Below are 21,703 nucleotides of genomic sequence, written 5' to 3' on the forward strand. Positions count from 1 at the left end.
TATTATTATTATACTGTACATATTATTATATTAATATATGCGATAGTCGCTCTTACCGGGACAGCTCGAATGAAGACGGTGCCGTTCGACGACTTCGGCGGTGACGGCGGCGGCTATTATACGTCGACGGCGACGATGTTGCTGCGTGGGCGGTCAAGGAAGTACTGATTACGGTAGCGAAAGATTTCGCGCGATATATACGTTTGTGCAGCGTCGGCGTGCGCGCGCGTGTGTGTGTGTGTGTGTGTGCGCGCACGGCGGCGTGCGTGTTTTTTTTCTCTCGCCTCCGTCCGCGCCCGTCCCCCCTGCACATTCACGAAAACCGTTCCCGCCCGCCGCCGTAATAGCTGGCTGGCTGGCGGCGAAACAAAACGCAATATCGATCGGAAAAGCGCGCGTGGAAACTCTCCTCACAAACACGCGCGTACACACACACACGCGCGCGCGCGCTCGCCGACACCGACGGACAAATCGGGGGGGAGGGTCGATCGCCAGACGTAAAAAAATAATATATCCCGCCGTTTTTTTTTTCTTTTTTTTCGTCTCGTCTGCGGCGACCGCTTATACATTATTATAATGACGTATATATATATATATACATATATGTATGGACCATCATCGTCAGTCATCGTCGTGATGTCTTCGGAGGTTCGTCTTCTGCAACGGGCAAAAACGAGTTGTGTTTTTGTTTCTCTATTAATTCGCACAATAAACGGTGCCATCAGCGTCTAATTGGTCAACCGTGTACATCGTCGTTTATATGTAACAACAATAATACGATTCCGTTATTCCCGCGAGCTACGCTTCTCGGCCGCTCATCGGCGCGTTGATAAGAGATTTCGTATGTTTCGAAATTCTCGACGACGTTCTCGAATGATAATAAATATCTATTGGACGGTTAAGTATAAATTATACATAGTAGGCGTTCAGTGAACGTCTATATTCATTAATACTATAAAACGGCTGTGCGATCTTCATATACTGACCATGTACAGGAGTGCGTGGGTTAAGAACGAACGATCAATTTTCGCTCTTAAACATATTTTTGTTTTTTTCAATATTATTATATTCATATACCCAATCAAACGTTACTTTGCATATTGTACATATAGTCAGTATATACAGCTGTAGTAGTTACGCGTGTGCGTTATGTATTAAAATATGGACAATATGGTCCGAGTGTATATAATATAATAAAAGTCCGACCGCAGTCAATTTAGACACCATTGTGACTGTAAGCGAATGCGTAAGTGCTCGTGTTTAGAGTAATATTGTGTGAGTGTGTGCCGTGCGTAAACGGTAATTATAAATGCAGGACAATGATTACAACGATAGTGTGGACGATGGAAGTAGACGTATCGGTGTAAAACATAATAGTACGGGTCGTCCACAATATTGTTTAATGAATGTAAAGATCATCGCATATATTGGATATTTACAAATACTATATGTATTATGTATATGTATACGTATCTCTCTCTCTCTCTCTCTCTATATATATATATATATATATATATATATACCTATATATATGTATATATAGGTAAACTAAACGCGAAGAAATTCTATTACATATATTTTCAAATGTCATGTGACAAAGTGATGCGTGCATTGTCGATAATAATTTTCCAAAAATAAATAATTCAAAATAAAATCCAATAAAATAAATTGAAAAAAATAAGGAAATGGCATGGTTCGTATTATTCATATTTTTTAATAAATTAGTAACCAAAATAGGACAAAAATTGTATAAAATTATGTCTTATTTAAAAACATCTAATATATTGTCTTGTTGTTGTTCAAGATTTTCTCTAATACCTGTATACTATTTAAAAAAAAGCTGAAATAATAAAAAAAAATAATATTGTATCTGAAAAACTACGACTGAAAGAAAACCAAGGACATTTTTTAAACAATCAATTTAAAACATGTTTGCTTATATAGTTTACTAACTCATTTTCTTTTTATTTAAAATGATAATTTTTTCTGCGATGTTCATAAAATTATACAGTTGAAAAAAAATTGCCAATGAAATTAAATTAACGTGCTGAATGTTTATTATATTAAGTATACCTATGTTCAAATAAAACTAATGATGCGTTATTCGATCGTAAAATTTAATTTTGCATTATAATATTAAATTATTATAAAAGAAAATGAGTAAAATATAATTTGCTCTCGTTTTTTCATTTAACAGCGATCGATATTCAAGTCAAAATAACACATTTATGTTATACAAATGAATAACCTGCAGACTTCAATGTATCGAGACAATACACAATGTATATTATATTTATAGGTTCACTTTTGGATAAATAATAATATTAGGAATTTATTGCGCGTTACACTTTACAAACTGCCGTCTGGACCAACATATATTATGACGTTTAAAGATTAAATTATATTAGTTACCTATATTGATCAGAATTCCAAATTATTACTGTATTATTATTTATTATCATCTCAGATAGTCAGATCAAATGGTCGTGTATGATATACTTAATATGTATACGCTATTTAGACATTGTAATTCATAATACTATCGGAATAATTAAAAAACAATTTTTTTTTATCGCATTCTTTGGAAAATTATGTATTTTATTTTCACTTGTAGATTTAGATATCATGCAGTCAGCACTACCTATTTGTGTAGCGAGGTAAATTTACTTTTATTTTCTCTTTGTTAAAAATGAATCGATATTCGTTTTAAAAGCTTTGTAGCAAGTCAATAAAGGTTTATACTACGAAACTAGCTGCATTATATTATTATACACATGAAGTACTTACATATTATTCAATATGTTGTCAATTAAAAAAGTTATTACCGATTATTAAATATATTGCCATAATTATATAAATGCGGATGCCTATATTAATCATAGATGGAAAGTTGAAAAAAAGTATAACTTTGAATACGAATGTTAAATTATTATTTAATTGTTAATAAATTACGAACAATGTACTTTAAGTTTAAATTTAATGTTCAAAAAAATATGTTAAAAAAAAATTATTTATTTTTCATTATTACCAGGATCACAAAACGAGTGCAATGCAACTTTCGATTTTTTTAAATAATAACTAAATATATTTGACAATATTATAATATTATGCAACCTACGTCTTGCAATAACTGTAGCTAACGGTTTTAGCAATTATATGTTAATATAATAATATATTTATAGTTTCGACTAAATTATTTTGATCAAGAAATATTTATTTGTTTATTTTTATTTAAAATGATTACGTAGAACTTGATTAAATAAGAAATAACTAGTTACACTATTTTAATCTAATGAATTATTTTTAAATTAACAGGAAAAAACTAAGTGATTATAATATATACACATAATTAATAGTTGGCTTAATAGTTAAGATAAAAAAAGTTTCTTAACTATATTTTGATGCCCTCATTTTAATGGTTAGTTAGAATTTATAGCGCACAATACTTAATACTATACAGATATTGAATATACATTCAAATTCGATGATATACTTGAGAACTGTAAAGGATTTAATTTTTGAATTAGTGTAAGTAGTTTGTTATTTAAAACTATTTAACAAGATTATAGCCGCATTGCACGGGTTACATGTACATACCTTTCATCATTTAAGTAACTTTGAGAGTTATATTACTATAGTTAATATAATTAACGCAAACAAAAAAAAAGCCATCCAACTGAAATCAAAAGAAAAACCCAATGGTTTCTCTTTAAAACAAAAATAATTTGTAAAGAAAAGTCAAAATCCAAGCTTCGCAATCATCTTTTATTGTTAACCTGTATTTACCAGATAATTTAATCGTAAAAGTCGCTTTTAGATTAAATTGTATATTTAAAATACCTATATGTATTAATGTATTATTATTATTTATTATTATAAGTTATGTTATATTGATTTATGAAATTTCCAACATTTTACATAGGATCGGCTAGATCGAGTAAGGTAATTACTTTGGTAATTTGTATTCATACTTTTCAGTTTTATATTAACTAGACGAACCCAAATTACCACCCTATACCCATGAGTCTCGTATATATATGATAAGTTTACATATCGGTGCTTGAAAAAAAAAACTGGTAGTCTAAAAACCTACTAATGACACGTCATGGGATTTCCTACTGGATCAATTTCCCTATCAAATCCAAAATAATTGAGTTATTGCTACGATAGCTAATACGTTTCTATATAAGAACATATTCTTCTTCCTCCTTCTTTCACGATGACTCTACCTATCTACATATCTCCAGCAATCTAATAATAATAGAAATATTTTATTGTATTGCATAATGATGTTATGAAAATAATCTAATTATTAGATTCTAATATAGCAATTATATCACATAAGTATTTATAACTTATTATTTTCAAAAATAATGTCAACATAATAGTAATTTTATTGTATTAAAATCAGCTACTAATATTTTGTTAGAAATATTTGAAAAAGTATTACGTATTTTAATATCGATACATTTTACTTATATTTACTTAATTTACATTTATGTGTTAAAAAATTGAGTCATTTGACTAATGATAAGTGGACTTCTTAGCTGACAAATTGTATGGAATATAATTGATATAATTTATTGTACCATTATTAGACAATGAAATAACGGATATCAATTAAATGAGATTTGTAGTTTGCACATAATATATGTATATAAGATATGATAGGTATTTTGTGTGTTCTCGCTTCAACTTGAGCAGTATACAAATTAAAAATCTGCCTCCAGGTTACCTTCCCTTGTACTATGATATTTATATAATATACCGTCAAAAATGTTCAAACAATGTAAATAATAATAACAGTAATTGTTAATAGTAGCATAGTTAATTATTAATATTTCATAACAATTACTCGTAAAACAGTAAGACAGTTTCCTAAAGTAACACCTATTGTACTTGCTTTAACTACCATTTGTCAATTAATTGAATGCCTGTATTAAATATTGTGAAAACTAATTTACTAAAATGTATTTTTAACAATATTTTTAAATAGATTAAATATAAGTATAATATAGTATTTAAATTATACGATATAGCGTCAAGCTAATAACGTACTAATTATCACGATTAAAATATAATAAAATACAATTCAAATATTTTTACCATTTTTCTTTAAATATATATTAATTTATAAGATTAATGTACACGTAAGATATGATATAGATACAGAAAAATATTCTTCATAATGATCATAGACATTTTAGATTAAATACCTACTGTCGACGTATTGATCGTCTGGTGGCGAAATGATACAATAATTATTATACGAATTCGTGGCATCGGTACAAAATAACTAATAAGTAATTACCAAGCATATTTAGTAATTATTAAAATTGATTAGTAATTTTCAAACAATGCTTTCAATATTTTTCAATGATTTATTGCTATAATGTGTAATACAATAATACCTAAGTACTAAACCGCATCGTATTAATTGATTTTTTTAAATCTAAACGATACAACGAAAACCGAATGTATATAATTGGAAATAGATTTATTTTTAAATGTAAAATTATTTTATGATTAATATTATTAAAGTCCAACCCGAGAATTAAAATGGAAAATTGTTTATTTATTACCGTTTTTTCAACCGTCGGAAATTGGTATAAAGGTTAAAGCGATTAGTAGTTTTCAATTTAAATCAACTCCATTTATTATATATAACTCTAATGTACGTTAAACATAAATAAAATAATATTATTACAAAAGGATTGACTGACGCGAAAAGCTTTACCGCAAAGTAGGTATTGCAGTTAAAACCAACACTTTCATCAAAAATCAAATTAAAAGCATTACCCACCTAGCTATATTATACTTATAATATTATAATACCAAATTCGAACGATTGCGGTATTGCAATTTTATAGCACTTTATTTTACAAAAAATGTATATAATAATATATCATTCATAATATAGTTAATCTATTTCGGAAGTCAAAATTACATTACTGGTAGTTTAGGTTATGGCCCAATAATATTGTTATAGGCTTTAGCCGATACAATATGATATTATAATAATGTACAGGAGATGTTTGTCGCGAGATTAACACGATCATATAATATTGAATAAATAATCCATTTAAAAGTCATTAAATTAATATGGTATACAATATAAACTACCTATTGATAATAGAGTGTTTCATATGTGATAATTCAAACATAATATGCGTATCATAATACTTTTAAAGTTTTAAATATATTATATTATATTATGATAATATTATGTTGTGGCTGTTGTGCAGTTTCAGTATATCAGTTCTATGAATAATATTATCTGGTTAATTTTCCTTTACAAACTATTATAAAAGCAAACGATTAAACACAAAAGTAAAGATTTTCAGGAAAACATTAACCGACTATGTCAATCGATGTGTAAAATAACAAGTTATTGTGAAACGGCGATTGATTGCGATGATTATTCAAATATTTGGTTTTTTTTTTTTTAATTTTTGACTTCTATTTAATTAATACCGACAAGCTAAAAATCAATCTTTCGAATTATTTACACTAGTAAAATCAGATGTTGCGAGTACAATGGAACAACAATAACGACAATAATAATAATAATAATAATTCATAAAATTGACAAATAGTTTCAGTGGGTTAAAATTATTTTCAACTTTTTGAATAATTTATTACTTTAATTCTATAATATTATAAAGTAATACCTTTAAAATTGTATCACATTAATTGATTTTGTATCAAATATGGTAATTGTTTTTGTCCAATGTTTGTATTTTTATATTTCTACCGCTCTAGCGTGCAGTGGTTACGATTGGGTAACTGTAATGGATGTGTTAAATTTGAATTTAATCATAAGTCATAGTATGCGAAAATTGATTATGAACGGATACGGTATATCAGCCTGATTATATATCATTAATTATATTTCACGATAAGCTTATTAATATTACTATTAAAATAATTTATTTGGCTATTGCCTTATTAGTCAACGGCCTACGGTAGGTTGATTTAATTTTGAACGGTAATAATGTATTTAGTATATTATTAGTATTTAATTTAATTATAATGATATATTTATAGGTCGTGTTAAATATTTTATATTATTATTTATTATTATTATTAACTTTTAAGTAAAAAAAAAAAAAATTATCACATCTCCGTAAAGTAGTGTGAATAGATTCATAAAAAGTTATAAATAAATAATATTAAAATTGTTCGTCTTTGGATTGTATAACAAAAAAAAACATATCATTTTTTTTTTATCAATTTAGCGTTTCCTTTTTTTTCTTATTTTTTCTTTAATTATTGAGAAAAGTACTGCGAAATTTTTACAATTAATTCTTCAAAGTACCGAGTAGATTCAATTTACAACTAAAAACCCCTCTCACAGTTAAACATTTTGAAAATGGAAATATTTTTATTGGCCAAAAGGTGATGACAGTTATTTAAAAAAATACACGTCACTGAGAAACCATTACATTGCTAAATTCAGAATTAAACAAATAATATTAATTCAAATTAACAGGCGTATATATTTTTAAATATTTAGTTTTTTTTTTTTTTAATAAATTATACAACAAAATTGATTTAAAGCATTAACATTGGAAAATAAAAGAATCATTGAGATTTTAATAATAAATTACAATAAACTTATCATGTCTCAATATTATTATTACAACTTAACATTTACTTTTTATTCACTTTTAATACAATATCAAAAACAATTCATTTATTTAGTTCATAAAATCTATAAAAATGTAGTAGATTTTCACAGATTTTTCAAAAATATAATTAAAATGTCTAAAACAATAACTTAAGCTCGATAAAATGTAAAATTAATTACTGGTTTAAAAAATAAAATAACAATGAAAAGGGGACAGCTAGAAATTAGAAATTCGCTTAACATAATATTATTTATTTATTATATTTTACTATAGGTTTTTTCTTATATCGAATAATTCAATAAAAAATTGATAAGTCACAAAAAAATAATGCCAACATTTAATATATTATTACAACATAGCGTTATGTAGCTAATCAATATTTATTATAATATAAATTATAGAGTAGCTCAGTAAATTTAGTGTAACATAAAAATGTGTACACCGTAAAGCACAATGTTTGTCTGCTTAGATCGCTTAGGAAAATATTAAACTAACATTAAATCTCTACCCATTCAAAAGTCAATATTTCTCGATATACGGATAAAGGACACGTTTTTATAAAACTATTTATTGCTCCTGTAAATTTCATTAAAATCGGTTCGCTGATAAATATGACGGTAGTACGCACTTGAGGCGAGCGAAGAAAATTTACTGATTGGAAACACGCCCTTCTATTATTCGTGTACCTACCTATAAAATGTAATAATCGTATTACGTTGTATCTAATACTACAGAAATATGGCCGCCGTGCTCTATTTTCTGGCCGGAAAATATTATGACCCCATCGTTTCTATAGGTTATATTAATTACTTATCGAAAACTATTAACCAGTGTCAAAAGAGTTTAGTATTGGATATCACAAAATTCTCGACGTCAAAAATTAATATTAATTATTTATAACTCCTGAAAGAATCTACACAATATTATGTTTACATATTTGATATCATTTATATTATTTTAGCTAAATACTAATTTATGATTTTATACTATTATGAAAATTCATAAAACTATTTGAACGGGATTTTTGTGAATTTTAATAATTAACATTTGTTTTTATATTTATAATGATCAGTATTAGCCATTATAGGTACTCCTGTCTATTCAGTAATAATTAATCATTTTTACAAATAATAGAGATTTTTTATTTAAAATATAAGTTTTATTTTAGTTATATAGATTATAGCTTAATATGTATGAGAAATAATATATTCTGTGAAATACTTTTATTATTATATATATATAATTATATATATGTTATAATTAAAACCCGAAATCCACTAAAACTAGTTAGCTTGCCCACTTGAAAACGGACAAGGTTCACTCTGCTCGGGCAATCTCGTACAATGTTCGGCCAATGTATGAACAATTCGAGTGTTAAAGTGATCATTATTACATTGCCTAAAATGTTCGTGCATTGTATAACAATGCCCGGATTTCCTACTTTGCCCGTAACATATACATTTATTGACGCCTGTTATGCATTGCCAATACGATCGTATATACTTAAAAAAAATAGTCCGTCAACAACAGCAGGCGCATCATTTGAGATAGTGCAAGGACTGCATTTATGTATATTTTTACAAAATGCCTTCTTTGGCCTGTCGAAAATAAAATTAAAGCACCGATATGGCGATATGTGTTTTAAATTCTGAGAGGAACAATGAGCGTATTTAAATATGATATTATGCTAGTTAATTTATGCAGTGATTTTAACATTTTAAAATTACCAAGAGAAAAAGTTGATAACAGAAGTCGATAATAAGTAAAATTATTATACAATTTTAATATATTAAATTATAAAGAAAACAAAATATAATAACAATAAGATAAAAATTATACATGGCACAGAGTTGTTGCTTATACTGATCAAAAATATGCAAGAAACGAATTAAAAGTCTTAGTAGTTAAATCGAGATAAGATGAAATCACAAAAAAATATATATTTTCACTAAAAATAAAATAAAAATTGAATTTTTGGTTATTATCTTATTAACATTTTAAATTTTATCAACTGCATATTATACTACATGAATGTGGTGTAACTATCGACTATCGAGTAAATTTTGGCAATCGACATGAATGTTAAAATAGCTTAATAAGAATTAAAAACTGAAATGAAACACCTGACTTTCCTCTGAAAATCGGACTATTGTGTATGCTGTATGCATATTGCACAATTGTCTTATGCCCATACAAATGTATTTAACTACCAGTTACTATATTCTAGATTGGTTAGCAGTCTACCACTCTAGAGGGCGATAAAAATAAAAACAAAAACAATTAATTTTTATTTTAATACCAATGATGGATACAAATAATTTCAGAATTATAAATGGCAAATTTGTGTTAAATTTGTTAATTTATAATTAATTATTAAAATAACATCTACAATGTTGAGTTTGAATCGTTTTTTAAATTTCTCAAATCAAGTAAACTAAAAATAAACTTTGTATTAACTATAACTTTCGGGCACTATAGCATGCGAATTCATATACTAAATTAATAAGAGCTAAAATATTACACTAACAACATAGTTTTTATGCAGAGGGAACGCCTACATTTAATCACTATTTAAAATTGAAAGGGGGCTATATAAAATCCGGAAATGAGCATAAAAATCCCGTACTAATAATGATGCGACCATAAAATACGCCCTAACAACATTGGGGAGTGCTACTAACATTTATCCAGCTCTACCTGAGTTCTTATTTTTGCGAAAAACAAATTTTACAAATTTGGTAAATGGACCTAACCAAGGCACAAATCACATACTAAATACTCTAAATAATTGAATAAAAAAAAACTTGGAGATCGGAGGTCACACGTATTACAGTGACCTACTCAATGAAAAAGTACATTTTACGCCTACTAGGTATTTAGTAAAGCGACTTTCCCGGTATGTATAAAAAAAATATATTGCTAATCTTTTAAAAGCTGCAACACTTAGCTTTATTATTTTTCTGTTCACAATAATATATTTTTCACTGTTATTTTTAAAATTAACGCGAATTGCCCCATAATAAAATTTAATAAGGTAGGATTATTATCTGAGAAATCTCGGAGGGTTTTACTATAAGATGTTTACACTAATATAAAATATTATGACTTTGAAATAAATTATGATCATTTTAAAATTTATAAAAATAAGTATAATAATATTTTTATTAATTAAATTTATAACTTTCCTAGTTGCAGTTTTAATGCTCAAAATTTGCTTTAAAATTAAAATATTCTACTATTCTAAATAATAATTATACCTTTAATTTCTATTGATAGGCTATTTACTATGATTTTAAAAATACATAACGGAGTAAAATAGATTATTGTGAACGTAAAACATAAAACGGAGACAACACAGACGGTTGACCTCTAAAAATCTTATATTCAAACATATTCGTTCTTTTTATTTTTAACAATGAAGTGACTGAATTGAGACTCAAACCATAATACTGGTTAATTTGTAAAGTAAAATTTGAATACTACTACTATTATAATAAATAACTCAGTTTTTAAAATGTTACATACAACTATACATAAGTATCTTTTATACATTTATATTGTGATATTGATTTATTGCGTACATAATATTATAAGATCATAAAAGCGTTAAAACGGTTTAATTGATGTTACCTCTCGTTTTGTGTTAACGTTATATTTTCTTTTGCAAACATTTCTTTTTTCATAAAATCGTTAGAAGTTGAAACATACTATGGTAGCTAATAATAATAATAATATCATAATACTATAGTATTTTAATAAGTAATTGATAATTTGTTTAAACGTGCACACGTCTCTTTTGTGTGCTGATGTAAATTAATCAAATACGTGATGTTTATTATAATCATCGCTAATAAAGATAATATTACGCTTAGTCAATAGCAGACCCGTATTAAGATTATTCGTACAGACATTTTAATAACTGTGCTACTCGCAATCAATTGTTTGAAAACATTAAAATGTGTGTAAACAAACGAAATCCCTGAGTGACGGGCGATTCCAGTGAATACTACGCAGACAACCGTATACGCATCGTCCTCGGTTGCTAAGCGACCGTTTAAATAATAAATAATAATACAAACAGCGTTGTTTTTCCAGTTCTTTGGGATTTGCTGGCGTAAACAATACTTTGACAACGATGTTTCGGTTGACGTCAAATATATCCGCAAACCCGCAATCGTACACTGCTGTTTGTCGGATTTTAAGACTCTGCGCAGTAGATATAAGTGCCGTGAATATTTCACAGAACATTTTTACATCATTCGGTTCCCGCACGAGTTTCAGCAGCGCGATGTCTGTTAGGGGCAATTGTAATCGGCCAGTGATTTTTCCGCGAGCCCGTAGTAGATCTCTGATGGCGAGCAGACTCGCGTAATCCACGTCTGTGAAACCTGCAGGGCCTTAATCTCAATAATAGACCTTAACACCACTAAGTCCTCATAAAACCCAACACCCGAAACCCTTATAATCCGAATCGTTTTTTTTTTTTTTTGCAAGCCATCCGCCCTAACCGGTGGTACTCGAATAATTTTTTATTTTATACGAAATTCGTGTAATTTTACATATATTTTTTGGCGATCAGTATTAGATTTTCTTATTATTATTTGTTTAGTAATAAATGACAATGATTAATTATGGTGTTGTAAATGAACTAATGAACAAATTTAAAATCAATAACTATTAAATATGTATCATTGACATTACGTTTTAACATTTAATTTTCTAAGGAGTATCTCATAACCTAAAAAAAATAGTTACATGATTTCAAATCAAACCATCATTTGATCAATTCAATAAAATTAAGTCTTCCTTGAACTACTCAACACTCGTATTAACCCAAATAATAACAGTTATGACAAACCAGATGTCTTTGTGAAAATGTCATATAATCATGTGTCATTTGCAATTATTATTATTGCGCTGAAATGAGCATCAAAGGCTAAACAGAATATTGTATTTATAATGCAATGTGTCACCATCATTAAACTATAAATATACTCAATGAATGACATTTTTAGAATCGTATATATTGTATACTGTATTTGTACTTGACAACCACATAGTTTTCATGAACATTTTGAACATTTCGTTTTGGGTCATTTCATAATATTATAATTTAACGAGTACTTAAATTTATCGAATATCGATATATTTTGTTGTATTTACTACCTGTACTGTGTAATAAAGTATTATAAAATGTACAAAATAATATACTTAAAATAAAATTTAATTTTTATTTACGAACAACGTGTTATTATTCATATCTGTTTTGCACTTTTCACACTCCGAAAAAACTTATGACATGCAGAAATGTCATTAACCGCGATTATGTCCCACTGACAGTATTTGCGCATTCACACTTGTACAGCTTGAAGAAAAGCGTCCTTAAAATAATGTACATTTATAAACAATCAAAAAACACGCAATCGTCGTCTTGAAACAAGTCGTGGATTCCTTTGTATTTAAATGTGCACTAGTGGCTTTTATTTAGTTTCGTTGTATACTGTACATTATTCTCTTTATCACTCTCTTTCCGCCATCCCTTTTCTCTCTATCTATACATAAGTTCTATACCGATTTTATGTAATATACATTCTTAAGTATATTGAAAGCTTTAGATCGTTTACTTATTGTAAAAATACTGTAGTGGGTTTCGAAAATATAAAAAGATGAAACGGTCTGAAGCAGATACATAATAAGAGAAGGAGCCACTCGGTCTGAACAAATTTAGACTGATTTACTATTGACAATTTTTCATTGCGTTTTTCCCCCTTCTCCGAGCGTTACAATATAACAGATGGCGCTACGTTTAATTTTTCAGAAACTTTAATAATGTTTTCATTGTTTAAAAACCATTACTCACAGTGTATCTACAAAATAATATTACCCGATTAAATTGGGTACCTAATTAAAAAAAAAACAAATCGTATTTTTTTACTAAATCACAATATATTCATATTATCATATCCAAATACTATGTATATTTATATTATACAATAAATTTTATATCTTATTAGTATAATCCATTAAACGGAAAAAAACGAAAGGAAAGGCGAACCTGTTAAGATTGTTTTAACAAAGCAATTATTTTAGCAAGCAAACATGGCAACATGCTAATTGTCATTTTTAGAAGCATAAACTTTTTTTAGATTCTTAACGATGTTGACACGGTACGCAAATGACTGTATTTATTTTATAATAATGGTTTTTTTTTGTGTGTATAGCTGTACAAGTGCAAGTATACATACTGTCGAATCTTTGATTTTTAAAAATGCGTATGGTTTGTATATCAAATTTGATCTAATTTATATTTAAGAAAAGTAAACTTCAAAATGTACAGTACTTGTTTATATAATTAAAAAAAAAGAAAAATAAGGAAAACCGAGATATTTTATACAAATCAGATTTTCGATAAAATCAATTTTGCCTTTTTAATGTAACTCAAAAACAAAAAACCTAGATATTTGACATTTTCACTAAATATTAATGTTATTGTTTTCTATTTACAATTAAATAATTCTCAAAATATTTCTTGCTTTTTTTTTATAAATGTTAATTAAAAATAAACTATTTTCATACATTTTGAGTTATATAAGTTGACATAAAAAGGTATAAATATTTATTATTATAATAATTAAAATATACTAATGACATATCAAATAAAATATTTTCTGGTATAATTACATCAACCTACCTATATTAAAAGTAAAATAAATTACTTTAACAGCTATATCAAAAAAATATTATTATTTAATGATATAGAGTATAGATTGGTTGACCGTTTCCGCTCAGAATCGTTTTTCGTGTACTATCATACGTCTATATGAGCATATCGTTGAATTACAATTTAACAGACCTATAATAGTGACCCATTCAAAACCTAATGTAAATCAGAACGGTATACTTACTTATCTACCTTTTTTAATTTATTCAAAACGTAAGTTTTTTCAAAACAACGAAATGTCTCTGTGAAAAGTTGATCTAGGTTAGGCTATGAACATAGGTTGTGAAGCATAATGTACTATCATACAACATTATGTCGTGTATAATTATAAATAAAATACAATTTTTTCGCATTTGAAAACTCGACAAACTTTTTTAAAGTATATTGTCGATTCCGTAAGATATTAGGTTGCGCGATATTCGAGACTTTCGCAGTCAAGTCGATTACCTATTGCCGGGTACAGTTTAACGACAGAATCATAGACTGTAGATTATCAATAAGAGTTTATCACACTATTAAAATATTGAACGATTTTAAGCGAAATGCAGTTTTATAGTGTAATATTAACATGTGTTAATAATGTTTATATTTTTAATTATTTAATCAATATTTTATAAAACATGTATACACGTACTAGTTTTATTATAGTTTTCGATGAATTAACAAGAAATCGCTATTTAAGTTCAACACACGACATTTTAATATACGCACCTCTTGCGGGACGAATAATATGCTTTTGTCAAATACCACGTAGACAAAAAATATATCAAGTATAATATTGCCATTGTACAAAAAATAAAATTGCAAATTAAACTCTTCAATGAAATCTTATATTATTTTTTAATATTTTGTATAGTATATAAGAATAGAACTTAGATAAGAGTTAACTTGGATGAAAAATACTGCAGCACACTGCAAAATTGAATTTACATAACGTGATCATCTTTTATAAACCATCATCGTCAACCAATTATTTATATAACGATCGTTTGATTGGAACCGCAACGACGCAATAATAATATTCAACGTCTTATTGTTAATTTAAATTTTATAGAAATGTAAATATGAGTAACTGAGTTCAACAGTGTTATTTTTATGAAAACTGCAGAGACGTTAAAGCTTTCTGGATCGATAAAGAAGAAAAAAACCGGTCGAACAATATAATATTATTGAGACGTAATTATTACATAGGTTAGGTGGGTCGCTGTCAACGTATTTACTGTAACTGCGAAAGTACGTGTGTTGTAGTGGAGTTAATATTCTCGAAATCGTCGTGTACGTTTATTATATTAATTTATTATTATTTATTATGCGAACGGAATCCGTAGATCTCGGACGTCGAAAAGTTTTCATACGCTCGATATATCTTTTTAAATTATTAACGAGAACGTCGCTGCTACGACGGAGTACGGTTATAATAGAATTCAAAATTATAATAATGTATAATAAGACGAAAATCATTTTTCGCCCAGTAACTGTATTATTATAAATTGCAATCATAATAATAATATTATGTCGTGATAAAGAAAACCCTATTACCATATAGGTATTTTGTGAGTTTGGAAATTATATTAGGTACATATTATTATTAAATATTAATACACCAATATACGCGTACAATAATGTGATTTCCAGAGTAGGTCACTAAAATATTGACGCCGACGGAAAAGTTTTTCTATAGTGGCCGACGATAGACCAGGAAAAAGAGAGAAAACATAACAGAAAAAAAAAACATTGAATGACCAAATTCGGACCCGAAGCCTGGAGTGAAAAATAAGTGAAATGACGGCCGTATAAGATCGGATTTCATAAATCATCTACAGCTGGATAGATTTATGTACTTTTTGTATGTATGTATGTATATATGTATATTGCATATACATAAATATGTTTAAAATGCATACATCATGTAATATAATAGATGAATATAATGTAGTTAAATAAAGATCGGAGTCACAAGAAGAGTTTTTCTCAATTGTAAAAGGGTTGGGGTGAAAGAAATAAAAAAAAGTCTTAGTAACGCTCGAGCAAGGCTTAGTGCAATTTGATCAATTCGAATAATCGAAATGTCAACATTTTTGCGTATTAAACTGTAGTTTTCTCTCGCTATGTATAATATATTATATACTAAGTAATTCACCACAATTATTCTTTAAAGTATACATTTATTTAAATTCTGATTTTTGGAATTTTTAAATATACTTAAAGAATATATTTTTAAATTCTTGAGATCGTTTATATTGCTTAGTAGCACGAAGTGGTTAACACTTTGTTATTCAAATGAGAATTTCTTATAGGTATACAAATATAAAATAAAAGGTATCGAAATCAAATATCGAACGAGTAGTTTTTATTTTTTGAATTAATTGACCTTGTGTCCTAAGAATATTATTATGTTAAAAATAATAAGTTTATAAGATACATGGGAGTTATGGTGATTTTAAAATTGTAGATATTAATACTATTACATAAATACTTAATCATTTTTTGAAAATTATCACACACACACATATTGCCTTATGCATCCTTCGAAAAACGAGGGTTAACCTAACCTGGCATTAGGTATAATATATGTTGTATGACTATACCCGCGATATATATATATTACACACACACACACGAAACAACTACATAATTGATCAAAATATAGCACATAAATGCATTTTCTTATACAAAATAATATATACTTATATAATAATACACATATATATTATATGTTCGTAATGGGAAGTATGTCTACACCGTCAAGGCATCAATAAACTTATATGACGTCCGTCCGTACGAATATAGGTCAGTCTCGGTAAAACCGAAACGACTTTACATTTTATTATTTTATAACATTTGAAAAACATTTATGATACATAAATATATGCCATGTTATTAGGTATATTTGTTTTGTGCACGATATGCCATTGAAGTTTTGTAGTTTTTCCGTTCCGGTCCACGACGCCTATAAAGGATTTTTTTTTTTTTATATACGCGCACAAAATTGAATGCTCGCCCACGCGACAAAAGTTAGTTTTTTTTTCTTTTTTCTTCACATTTTCCATTATTGCCGTCATCAATATATTATATTATGTATGTGACTACGTGTGTGTGTACAGGCCACGACGTATAACCTTCTCTTCCACCCTTCTTTTACGCGCATACACCCTTAATTCACTCTATTTCCACAGCTCGGTGACAAACGCCCCCGTAACTATTATTTTTTCTCGTTTTTTTTTCACTTCACACTAAGTTATATGTACGCACGGTACACGACACGTTGCATGGTGACCTTTAAATCACGTCTACACTCTCTCTTTCTTACACACATACTTGTACATAATGTTAACCCATATACTTATACGAGTATGTATTTAAATTATATACAGTATAATTCACCAAGCGTGTCTATACCCATATTTATTTTCCTTTAATAATTCATTTATTCTAACTCTGATTTTTGGGATTTTAAGCATACACCTAATGACCTTGATTTTAAATAAGCACAAAGATTTAGTACGACTCATAAAACTTATTTTAAATTCTGAGCGTAGCGATTAACATGTATATTGATTTTAAAATTATGTGGGATTTTTTTTTATTTTTCGTGTCTAGTATCACATTTTAGAGCACTAAAAATACTTTGATTTTTAACATTAAGAGTGATAAATATTTGAAACAATCTGTTTTTATTTTGTAACTAAAAAACGAAAAACAGTTTAATATAAAACTAGACTTTTTTAAACTGAATATTCGAATTAGAATTGTCAACACCTATGAATATTTTCTAAGTATTTTGACCCCTTATTGAGCTATTTTTAGACATTTAAAATATTATCTTATTACTGATATTTCTCAAATGTTTAGTGGGACCCATTGTATTTTTGAAGTAAAATTAAATTATTTATTTATTTAAATTTAAAAATAAACAAACATAATTATTTTTTATGGACATTGAAAGTTCAAATTTGAACGAAATTACTTATTTTAGCGATGAATATCGATATAAATTACCTATTTTGTAATAACTTAAAAACATTCGTAGTAGGTACTTAAAACTTTTATGATTATCAACACATTTACTATACGTAATGACTTTTTTCAAAAGTTAATAACAATAATATGTTATGGTATATAAAATATACTAAGTATTATAATAATTAAAGGTGTGTGATTTTATATAATTTAAGGGCATGTTTAATGATTTTTTAGGGCATAAATAAATACATATTTTAAGGTTTTAAGGATATAAAGTCTCTAGTCCTAATAATAATATAATAAATGCAACGTTTTTGAAAAAATTTACCTAAATACTATTATACTTAGTAAAATAAATTACGTAATTGAATCACGATATCAAAAATATATCATCAATTAATATACTTAGTGTCTTAGTGATATAAACTGACAGACTATTTTCACACAGATTTATTTTTGTATATAAATTTATATTATAATTTACTAAAATTAAAAATCAATTTGAAAGAGTAGTTTTAAGTTATTTAAAATTGTATACAAGGATAATTTTAAGTTCACGTTTTTGAAAATTTTATTATTTATTTAATTTATTAAAATTTAGTGATATTTTGTAAAATTATCCAAGTTATCTGTTTTAAAAATTGCAGAAAAAAGTATGATAATGTATGCGTGAGCTTAGCAGGATTTTGTAATAGATTTTTAAGAATTTTGATTCAATAAATAATTGTTTATTTTCCTTTATATAAAAAAAACTAAAAAAATTGAAAATTGAAAATTTACCATGCCTAATAGGCATTGCCTATATATAGCTCAAATATACCTAATACATGTTGAAAATATTAGTATAAATAAAAAACAATATTATAAAAATTTGGTGAAAATTTTAAGTATCTACGGTAATTCATTCTCGATTCACACTAAGAACACTAAATCAATTCGTATACAATTTACCGTTAAGTTTTTTATTGGGTTTACCTTTATTATAAAATTTACTTTTAGGAATTTCTAAATCGTTGTCCCATAAAGTTTCAACTAAATCCAATTTGCTACCAGAAATCATCCCCGTTTTGAAAATCGAAGCATTTTAATGCCCCGAAAAGTATTTACAAATACACACAGCATTATAAAATCAATACACTCCTTGCTTTGCTCAGAGTCTGATAAAGGTTTATTTGTTTTGGAATTCGCGCTGTACGATAACGATAGTTTGTGAATTTTTACCTGTACACACTGACTTAAGTATAGATATGTTGCATTATTTAAAAATATTATATTTTTTAAGTTATTTATACGACATTGATATCTGTTTCGATTTTTATTGTTTGTACCGGGTCAATGTCAAACTCTTTGATGGTGTATTTAATACAAAAAGTTTAATGAAATAAATACAATATTATATCTCTTACATAGAAACTATACGAGCTCTTATCAACAAAAACAGATTAACTGCGTGGTAAGGTTTATATTTATATAGTAACGTTTGCCATATAATTGTATCTACCCACGTGCGAATCACATTCGATGTACCTCAAAATAAACAACGAATAAATCAATCTCTGAAGTTATGTTTGGAGATGATTATAAAAATAAAAAGTTACCTTTCGTGAGAATAAATTACAAATTACAGTTTGTGCACCAGTACACGTGATTTTATATATCTGCAATCCGAAGCGTTCCTTCGATTTTATTTGTATACTTCATTTTAAATCATTCGCCCACAACAGTACTACATAATATACGTTCAATAATATAAACATATATCAGTGATGTAGCCAGAAGCGAATAGTGGGCCGCAAACTTTTCAGATGTTTAAGAACAATATTTAAAATACGTTTAGTGTTCAGTGATTGAAGTTCGAATGACGTTGGCTGTAGTGGTTACGCCCATGTGTATTAAAATTATAGTTTTTATGACGATTGCAGAAAAATTTTAAAATGTTAAACATCTACGTCATAATTATAAAAAACTTTTAAGGAATCCTAATTAAGTCTTTTCTGTTTAACAAAATATCAGCCTCTTATGAAAAAAGAATCAAAATCCTGCAGGTTACGTCACTTAGTTAATAGTTATGTATCTATTAATAACTTACAACTTGTTGTATATACTGTGAATAAGTAATACAAGTTATTACTAATAACCTAATAACCAATTTGACATTTTAATATCTAAGGAAATTTTTGATTGGCAAAGCCAAACTCTCAAAAACAATAATTGCTACGAAATTAGGTCGTGCACAGGCGAGCATGCACAGTAAATAGCTATACTTACTGATAGACACTGATAAAATTAATGAAAATCACGCAAGACTCACATAATATGCCCGTGGGCATTAGTTTCAATTTTAAAACGTTGTTGTAAGCATATTTTCTTCGTTTCTTCTAGGGGGAAAGAGTACTTAAAAGTAAATTTGTGAAAAAACTGAACATTTTGTTCTTATAGAGACTGGTATTCTGGCATAAGTACTTTAGATTTTTACTAATTAATTAATTTTTTCAATAATTAACAAGTGTTGAACGGATGCTTGCACCCCTGCATATTATGTTTTTATGTTTAAGTACAACGACGTAACGACCAACATTTTGGCCATGTCAATCATTTAATTGAAATAACACGTAATTATTTTGCTTAAAAATGACATTGGACCACAATCGACCAAAATCTAAAAGTAAAGGAAACGTGTGTGAAGCAGAAGCATAGAGATCGTGTAATTCGAGATGAAATAATGATATCATTTCGGCATCCCTCCCTAAAAGGAGTGTTTGCAGTGTTTGCACACGTTTTTCGAATTACGTATAAGTAAGTATAGTAGTAGCACCATATCAGGTAGACGGGAAATAAATCTTTGAAATGTTATTGGAAATGTTGGAAAAACACGTATGGAGTTTTATTCGAATTTCTCATCACGTAGGGACGCCAATAGTTCACGAGTACACGTAAATGTACAAACGAACACAATGCGGTCTGTTATTAACACACTGAACTATAATGATATATATTTATATACATATAATGTAATACCACAGTACGGCAGCTGTCCCAAGAAATACGAACAATATTGCATCATTAGGTAGTGCATTTTAAATTTTTGTTGTTTATTTTCGTTTTACTGGAATATTATTATAATGATTATTGTTATTATCGAACTATTGGAAGTATATTTGGATCACCGACCACAGTCGTATAAGTCATACTGACATATTATACACTTACATAATTATACACAGGAATATTTACTGATCATGATAGATCCCCCTCCAATTTTTATTTTAATAAAAAATTCATTTGAATACGATTTAGGGAATTTTGAGTACACTTTTAGGACCATATTTCTATTTTTTTCCAATGAGAATCAAATTTTTTATTGTAAATTTTGAAACAGATGATTTGT

The 21,703-nt window shown here is 27.5% G+C and overlaps 1 protein-coding gene across 1 annotated transcript in view; it reads right to left on the reverse strand.

The window, feature by feature from the left end:
* The window catches only part of LOC113560564 (1-phosphatidylinositol 4,5-bisphosphate phosphodiesterase), a 56,082-nt gene extending 55,900 nt beyond the window's left edge, over positions 1–182 (reverse strand). Inside the window, exon 1 of the mRNA XM_026966510.1 lies at positions 57–182. The gene's annotated coding sequence lies outside the window, so the exon portion shown is untranslated. The remainder of the gene's footprint in view (positions 1–56) is intronic.
* Positions 183–21,703: the final 21,521 nt, after the last annotated feature.

Source organism: Rhopalosiphum maidis, chromosome 1 (assembly GCF_003676215.2).
Source record: "Rhopalosiphum maidis isolate BTI-1 chromosome 1, ASM367621v3, whole genome shotgun sequence".
In the NCBI taxonomy this organism is placed as follows: Eukaryota; Metazoa; Arthropoda; class Insecta; order Hemiptera; family Aphididae; genus Rhopalosiphum; species Rhopalosiphum maidis.